Source organism: Chenopodium album, chromosome 1, assembly GCF_948465745.1.
Source record: "Chenopodium album chromosome 1, dcCheAlbu1.1, whole genome shotgun sequence".
Classification (NCBI taxonomy): domain Eukaryota; kingdom Viridiplantae; phylum Streptophyta; class Magnoliopsida; order Caryophyllales; family Amaranthaceae; genus Chenopodium; species Chenopodium album.
In genome coordinates this window covers 42622434-42631526 of record NC_137834.1, presented here as the reverse complement: position 1 = coordinate 42631526, position 9093 = coordinate 42622434, and the positions used below count along the sequence as shown (strand labels likewise).

Below are 9093 nucleotides of genomic sequence, written 5' to 3'. Positions count from 1 at the left end.
GTATGAACAGAGGACGAACCCGCTCAAGATCTTTAATTCCCATCGATTTAGAGCTAGAGAGGTCTTTGTCCCTACTTCGAAGAGAAGCAAGAGCAAGGAGTAGAAATTCCCGCACTCCAACGAGAGGAGTAAGAGAATTAGAAGATACTCCACCCTCTTCACCCTCAAGTGAAGAATTAGATAGCCCTAAATCATCTTCGAATTCAGAAATCAACCCTTTCTCAGCCTATAAGTTTGAAAGTAAAGAAGGTTCTAAAATGGGAGAGAATACGCCTTTGAGTCGTCTTGGGGCCCCCGAAGCTTTTAGAGCGCAAAGTGGGATCCTAACTCCTACTACTCAAGCCAACAATTTCGAGATCAAGCCTAATTTGATTGCCTTGATTGAGAGGAAAAAATTCTCGGGTGGAAAGTTTGAGAGTCCTCATGAGCACCTAAAAGAGTTTGAGAAATATTGTGACACAATAAAGGCCAATGGAGTGACTCAAGAATATATTCGCCTCAAAATGTTTCCATTTTCGCTAATTGGGAGAGGTCTAGAATGGCTAGAGAAGGAGGTGCCCCCTAATTCTCTCACGACATGGGACCAAGTGACTACGGCTTTCTTGAGGAGGTTTTATAACCATAGGAAGACCGCCGAGGCTCGGTCTTTGATTCAAGGTTTTCGCCAAAAGAGTGGTGAGTCTCTAAGTGCGGCATGGGAACGATACAAAGAGCTTCAACGTCAATGCCCACACCATGGGATACCCAAGTATCAACTCATTCACACTTTCTATGGAGGTCTCACACCTCAAGGAAGAACAAGCCTAGACGCCGCGGCCGGTGGTCCAATTATGAACAAAGGAGAGCATGAAGTGGAGTGTATTATAGAGGAAGCCGCAAAGCACTATGATGATTGGTACGAAGGAGAAAGGGATGCTACTTCTAGCAAGGGCGTTTATGCATTGGAGCAAGCCAACGCAATCAACAACCTTTCTACCCAAATCTCCAAAATGACCAAGCAAATGGATGAATTGATGAAAGAAAGGCCCAACCCTCATGGTAATATCTCCCCTTCAACCAAGGGAGGCAATGGTATGGATACTTCCTCCCCCTCTTCTTACAATACAATGCCCCAAGGGTGCATGTTTTGTTCTAATTGTGAAACCTATGATCATGATACCTCTCAATGTGTCTATGCTTGTGAAGTTCAACCCCCTTCCCATGAACATGATAGTAATATGGAAAATGTCAATGCTATGAATTTTGCTCCTAGAATGGGAAATGTAGGAAACTTGAGGCCAAACTCCAATCAAATGGGGAATTGGAATCAAGGTGGAAACCGTGGTTGGAACCAAAACGGTGGTGGTTATGATAACCAATACCATGGTGGGGGAGGCCCTTCCAATTTCAATGGAAGGGGCTACTCTAACCAAAGAGGATATGGTAATCAAAACCAACAACCTAATCCCCGATACCAAGACCATCAAAATCAAAATTTTGGTGACCAAGGTAACATGGGAAACAATCAACAAATGAATGTTCCTAACCAAGGCACCGGAGGCAATAGGGGCCAATTTGTTTCTAACTATGCCCAAACTAATAGGCCTCCGGGTTTCCATCAACCCCAACTTCCTCCACCTCAACAACCTCTTCAAATTGAAGCCCCTCCAATAGATCCCGTGATGGCTAAATTAGATGCTCTTTTAAAAATGCGTGAGGAGGATCAAAAGAAGCATGAAGAGGCTCAAAAACGAACCAATGCTCATATGAAAATGCTTGAGACTCAAATTGCTCAACTTGCATCTAATTCATCCCCTTCTTCTTCTTCTCCTTCTTCTTCTCACATCCCAAGTCAAGGAGTCAACCCAAAACCTTTGTATGCCGTGACAACAAGGAGTGGGAAGGTAGTAGGGAGTGACCCTTTAATTGAGGAAGAACCCCAAGAAGAGGCGGAGTTAGAGAATGAGGGTGAAAAACCCAATGAGCCATTGAGTGTTGAAAAAGAAAAACAGGTTGAGGTGCTCAAGGAAAAAGAAGCCACCCCCTTGCCCCTAAATCGCCAACCTAGAGAGGAAAAGCTACCCTTTCCACAACGATTTGTGAGAGCTAAACTTGATGCCCAATTTGGGAAGTTTTTGGAAGTCATTAAGAATTTGCATATCTCCGTCCCTTTTGTTGATGCTATGAAGCAAATGCCCCACTATTCCAAATTTTTGAAAGATCTTTTGAGTGGAAGAAGGGAGTGTGAGACGGTGAGTTTAACCGCCAATTGTAGTGCAATTCTTTCCAACAAACTACCTACCAAATTGAAAGATCCGGGTAACTTTTCCATCCCTTGCTCTATCAATGGCATTGAATTTGATAAAGCCTTGTGTGATTTAGGAGCAAGTGTGAGTCTCATGCCCTATTCCGTCTACCAAAAGCTTAGTGTAGGAACCCTCTCTCCCACTAACATTACTCTCCAACTAGCGGACCGTTCCGTTAAGTTCCCCATGGGCAAAGTTGAGGACATTCCCCTTAGGGTAGGAAAGTTCACATTCCCCGTGGATTTCTATGTGCTAGAAATGGATGAGGATGAGAGGATTCCTATAATTTTGGGTAGGCCATTTCTAGCCACTTCTAGAGCTATCATCGATGTGAAGGAGGGGAAGATATCCTTGAAAATTGACAATGATTCTATTGAGTTTGATTTGAACAATGTCATGCAACAACCCTCCTCAAGTGGTGAATGCTTTAGGGTAGATATTCTTGATACGGTTCTTGATGAATTTTCTCGCTCCCACTTGCATGCCACTAATGATCCCCTTGAAAGTGTGTTGTTGAATGAATCAAAGATAGGTACTCACAAAGAAGACATACAATTCTATGAGGATTTGCTTGAGGAAAGCAAGGAGTGCAAGGGCGCGAGCATGGAAGAAGAGGCTCCTTACATTCACGACCTCTTTCAAGTTGAAGAAAGAGAAGAGAGTCCCAATGGTAAGGGAGCACCAAAGGTAGACTTGAAACCTCTACCTTTGGGCTTGAGGTATGCATTTCTTGGTCCCAACGAGTCTTTCCCCGTGATTGTAAATTCTAATCTAACGGAGGAGCAAACCTCCCTCTTGATCAATGTTTTGAGAAATCACAAAAAAGCTTTGGGTTATACTATTGATGATATCAAGGGTATAAGTCCATCTTTATGTATGCACAAAATTGATCTAGAGGGAGATGCCAAACCCGTCAGGCAAAGGCAAAGAAAGCTTAACCCTTCCATGCAAGAGGTTGTGCGGAAAGAAGTGGCTAAGCTTCTTGATGCGGGAATTATTTACCCAATTGCTCATAGTGATTGGGTATCTCCCGTGCAAGTTGTGCCTAAGAAAGGGGGCATGACGGTAGTGAAAAATGATCATGATCAACTAGTACCCACTAGACTTGTTACCGGTTGGCGCATGTGTATTGACTATCGCCAACTTAAAACAAGTACATGCAAAGATCATTTTCCACTACCGTTCATTGATCAAATGTTGGAAAGGCTTACAAAGCATTCCTTCTATTGTTTCCTTGATGGTTACTCGGGATTTTTCCAAATCCCAATTGACCCTAAGGATCAAGAGAAGACAACTTTCACATGCCCCTACGGTACTTATGCGTATCGTAGGATGCCTTTCGGGCTTTGTAATGCCCCCGCAACATTCCAACGTTGCATGATGTCCATTTTTAGTGATATGATTGAGGATGAGATAGAAGTCTTCATGGATGACTTCTCCGTTGGAGGAGCCACCTATGAAGATTGTCTATCTAATTTATCTCGTTGCCTAGAAAGGTGTGAGAGGGCTAACCTCGTGTTGAATTGGGAAAAGTGCCACTTTATGGTCGAAAGTGGGATTGTTCTTGGGCACAAAATTTCCCATGCCGGCATTGAGGTCGATAGAGCCAAGGTTGAGGTCATCGAAAAACTTCCTCCCCCCACCAACGTGAGGGAAGTGAGGTCTTTTCTTGGCCATGCCGGGTCCTATCGGCGCTTTATTAAAGATTTTTCAATGATTGCTAAGCCTCTCACATCCCTATTGCAACAGGATAAGGAGTTTGTGTTTGATGATGCTTGTCATAAGTCCTTTTGTAGGTTGAAAGAAGCCCTTTGCACCGCTCCTATTGTCCAAGGTCCGGATTGGTCTCTTTCATTTGAGCTCATGTGAGATGCAAGCGACGAGGCCATTGGATCGGTTCTTGGACAACGAAAGAATGGAAAACTTCATGTCATACATTATTTGTCTAAAACTCTCAATGATGCCCAACGAAACTACACAACTACCGAGAAGGAGTTCCTAGCGGTTATCCATTCATTCGAGAAGTTTAGAACCTACCTCATTGGTTCTAAGACAATTGTGTATACCGACCACTCGGCTCTCAAATATTTGATAGGGAAGAAGGAAGCTAAACCAAGGTTGTTGAGATGGGTTTTAGTCCTCCAAGACTTTGATTATGAGATGAGAGACAAGAAGGGAGCCGAGAATGTGGTGGCGGATCACCTCTCAAGGTTGGGCGGTGCAAGGTTTGAAGATGATGGCTTGCCAATAGAGGACGCTCTAAGAGATGATGTGCTTTATGTCCTTGAAGTGAAATCGGAGCCTTAGTATGCAGATATTGTGAATTACTTAGCTTGTAGTGCCATACCACCAGATTTCACTTCACAACAACGTCGAAAACTCAAGCACGAGGCCAAGAGATACATTTGGGATGATCCCATTTTATTGAAAAGAGGGGTCGATGGTTTGTTGAGGAGATGCGTCCCCAACGACGAGGTTCAAAGTGTTCTCCATATGTGCCACTCTTCTCCTTGTGGTGGGCATATGAGTGCTCAAAAGACCGCCTCAAAGGTCCTTCAATCTATGCTCTTTTGGCCTTCTCTATTCAAGGATGCGTGGATATTTGTCAAAACTTGTGATAGATGTCAACGGATGGGGAATATTTCTAGAAGGGATGAAATGCCGCAAAATCCCATCCTTGAGCTTGAAGTTTTTGATGTGTGGGCTATAGACTTCATGGGCCCTTTCATTTCTTCACATGGGAACAAATATATTTTGGTCGCCGTTGACTATGTATCTAAGTGGGCGGAGGCTGTGGCTTCTCCAACGAATGACTCTAAGGTGGTGGTCGACCTTTTCAAAAAGGTGATCTTCCAGAGATTTGGTGTTCCAAGAGCAATAATTAGTGATGGGGGATCGCATTTCAAGCACCACACCTTCGTTCGACTACTTGATAAATATGGGGTTTCTCACAAGCGAGGGATTGCATACCACCCTCAAACGAGTGGCCAAGCGGAGGTCACCAATAGAGAGCTCAAGGTGATTTTGGAGAAGACGGTTGCTAGGACAAGGAAGGATTGGTCCTCCAAACTTATTGATTCACTATGGGCTTATAGGACCGCCTTCAAAACCCCAATAGGGACCACTCCCTACAAGCTTGTCTATGGGAAAAATTGTCATTTGCCCGTGGAGATGGAGCATCGAACGCATTGGGCAATCAAGCAAATCAACTTTGATCTCCATAGTGCGGGTGAGCAAAGGCTTCTAGAGCTACATGAGTTAGAGGAGTTGAGGATGAATGCCTACGATAGCGCAAGCATGTATAAGGCGCGGACTAAGGCTTGGCACGATGCTCAAATTGTCAAGAAGGCATTCGTCAGAGGCCAAAAAGTCCTCCTATTCAACTCCCGCTTGAAGCTTTTCCCGGGCAAACTTAGGTCAAGATGGAGTGGGCCGTACATTGTCACGGAAGTGTTTCCTTATGGAGCCTACGAAATTTCCCAAGACGGCCACTCCCCTTTCAAAGTCAACGGTCACCGTCTCAAGCCCTATCATGAAGGATTCCCAAGTGATGAACCAGTTTCTGTGACACTTCTTGATGTGCATCGTCAATTCGACCCTCCTTGATCAACTCAAGGAACGTCGAGCTAACGACGTTAACCAAATGCGCTTCCGGGAGGCAACCCGAGTTTCTAACCCTTTTATACTTTTTCTTTTAATGTTGCTTCTATTTTTCCATCTACGACTTTGGATTGTTTGGATTTTTGGGATTTGATTGTGCTTGGGCTTTAGATATACTTTGCATCCAGCATGATTGTAATGTGTTTAGATGTGTGTTAGAGGACTATTTTTACTTGCGTGATTCTTTATGGAAGTTTGGCCGAACCACTTCATGTTCGGCCACTGTAGCAATTTCAAGGATTTATGGCAACATTCTGCCAAAAACAAAAATATTGACTTCTGGCAGAAGGTTCGACCGAACCCATGGGAGGTTCGACCGAACTTATACTGTAGTGCGGCCGAACTTCCCTGGTTCGGTCACTCCTTAATTTTTAGAAATTTCCAGCAACTTTCTGCCAGAATCTGAAAATTTGCAGTTCCAGCATAGGTTCGACCGAACCCAAGTATGGTTCGACCGAACTTAATTCGTAGTGCGGCCGAACTTCTCTGGGTTCGGTCACTCCTCTCTTTTTGCGATTTTGCTGGAACTTTCTGCCCGGATTTTAAAATGTAGAGTTTTGGCAATGGTTCGACCGAACCAAAGGGGAGTTCGGCCGAACTGTTACTGTGGTTCGACCGAACATACCCTTGGTTCGGCCAAACCTATCTTCAGAATCGAAAAAAAATGCTGCCATGTTTTCTATTTTGCTGCATTTTCGTGAATATCACTTCCATATTTGTCACCTACCCCATTCTTCTCCTTCTCACTCTAAACCTCCATTGCACCTCCCCTTACAACCTCAAATCTCCATCAAAATCACTCCAATCTTCATCCTTTCTCACTTATTTTCCATCCTTCACTCAACTTTTGCAATCTCTACCAAAAATTCCTACCAAACAAACCCATCTTTCCATTTTCCCCAATTTCAAGGGTTTAAGTGCTTCGGTGTTTTTGGGTTTTTACTTCCTTCCAATCAATTGTGGTATGTTTGTTCTAGCTTTTGCAAGTTTATTTCTTTAATTTCTTATAGTTTTACCATGTTTTACATATTTAAGTGTGAATTATGGTATTCTTGAAATTATTAGTAATGACTTGTTTATTTCATGTGGTTCTTTGGATTGACTTGTTGCAATTGATTGGTTGTTCATAGTAGAACATGTTCTTATGATGATTATGCATGTTTATCTTGGTTTTATTTTGATCTCAATGTAATTTAGTGTTGATTTCATACTAGGGTATTCATGTTACCATTTTATGATTGAGAAACGCATGAGTTGGATGTTATTGGAGATTGTTATTCATGGTTTTGGCTTGATTTTGATGGTTTGATGATTGGATATCATGAAAATAAGGGGACATCATGCCAAATTTCCCTTAGACCTTGTTAGGACTAATTTAGGAATGACATAGGAATCCTTATTCAAACCTTGGTCAAAATGTATTCATGCGTGCCTTGAATTGTATACTCTCAAGCATACACTTTTACCTTGGTTAAGTACTTGGCTTCTTATGTCATTTCCTATCAATTTGTTCTAATGATATGCTCTTGGTGAATTTGTAGAACCACGATGTTCGGCAAGGGAAAAGGAAAGTCAAAGAGGAAGAGGGTGGGAGAATCCTCAACAACGCAATTCCCACCTCCTCCCGGCATCAACGATCATGGCATTATTGCTCCGGACGAGCAATTTTGGCCTATATATGCATCACTCATCAAGCGTCCGATTAGGTCCACAAGGTTCTTTTGCCCTCAAACTTTGAGGAAGCTGGGAATATTGGATGAGGTGACTAGGTTGGCTCAAAACTTTGGTTGGGGCGACTTCATCCACCTCCACGCTCACACTTACGAGCGTGTGACCTTGGAATTCCTTGACTCCTTCCGCAAGGAAGTTTTTGAGCCGGAAGATGTCGATGAGGATCCTCAACTCATTATACACTTCAGGATGTTCAACGAGGATCACTCTGTAATGGAGAGTGATCTAAATGAGATCTTCTTTTGGCACGCCACTGGCCTTGATCACCCGTCTGAAATGACCTCCTCCCATCGCATTCCTTACAACGAGCAAGAGTGGTGGAGGAGCATCACAAACAAAGATAGGTTCCAAACTAATACCTCAAAGGTCAACAACATCATCCATTTAGCCTTGAGGTATTTTGTACGGCTTCTACAATACGCCGTGTTCTTCAAAGCCAACCTCGGCTCCATGGTAAAAGACGAGGTTGCTTGCCTATTCTTGGCCGACAATCCTCAACGGCTAAAATTTCAATGCTCCTCCACCTTTATCCAACGGCTCTTGGATACTAGGGACAACCGTCTAGGTGATGAGATATTTATGGGTGACATGATTACTATCATTGCTCTCTCTTTGAAGGGTGGAGCATACAAGGACCAAATTGAATTGCTCCCACCCGTGCACCAAAACCGAGAAGAGCTCACCGACGAGTTCCCTCCCTATGCTCTATCCATCAGCGCCCTCCGTCACAGCCGCTTCCTCAATTTCACTACTAGCAAACGCCGTTTTATCCTCCTGGTCGATAGGGAGATCGAATGGTGTGTCCTCCTGGACCCCGACCTCACTACGGTGGACCACTCCGCTCCTCTCAAATGGAAGATCCCTCAGCAAATCATCCCCAATGAGCTAAGGCGAACTAGAGCCCGGGGTGGAGCTCCTCAACCTCCACCGGTCCTCCATCAAGAGCAAATCAATCCCCCCCTTAGCGGGGGAGGTGAGGCATCTTCTTCTTCTTCCTTTCCTCCTTTTGATTTCAATGCCCTTCGTAGTACCCTCGATGATATTCGTCGAGACAATCAAGCTTCCATTGAGCAATGGGGGTACTACGCGAGGACAAATTATGACAATCTTGTGCAAGCGGGCATTCAAGCGCCCTATGTGAACTACCCTTACCACCCTCCTCAAGAGGGTCCGGTCAATCATTGGGGACCCTATGATCCTCAACACCCCACCCCCCCTTGCTACGCCTATTGGGAAGGTCCCATCGACCCTACCCAACGCGTTGGCACCCCCCCATACGACCCCTATCGTCCGGGTGGGTGTGATCCGACTTATGACCCGGCTTCCGCATCCACCCCCGCTCCTTTTGATGGTGGTTGGGGTGCCCAAGGGTGGCCCTATGAGCACTTTAACCAACCCTTCCACCCTTTCATGGACA

At 44.4% G+C, this 9093-nt stretch overlaps 1 non-coding gene across 1 annotated transcript; it reads right to left on the bottom strand.

Moving 5' to 3' along the window:
- Nucleotides 1–636: 636 nt before the first annotated feature.
- LOC145565764 (small nucleolar RNA R71) lies at nucleotides 637–742 on the bottom strand. Its single transcript, XR_014095148.1, has one exon. It is a non-coding gene; the product is annotated as a small nucleolar RNA R71 (small nucleolar RNA).
- Between the last annotated feature and the right edge of the window lie 8351 nt (nucleotides 743–9093).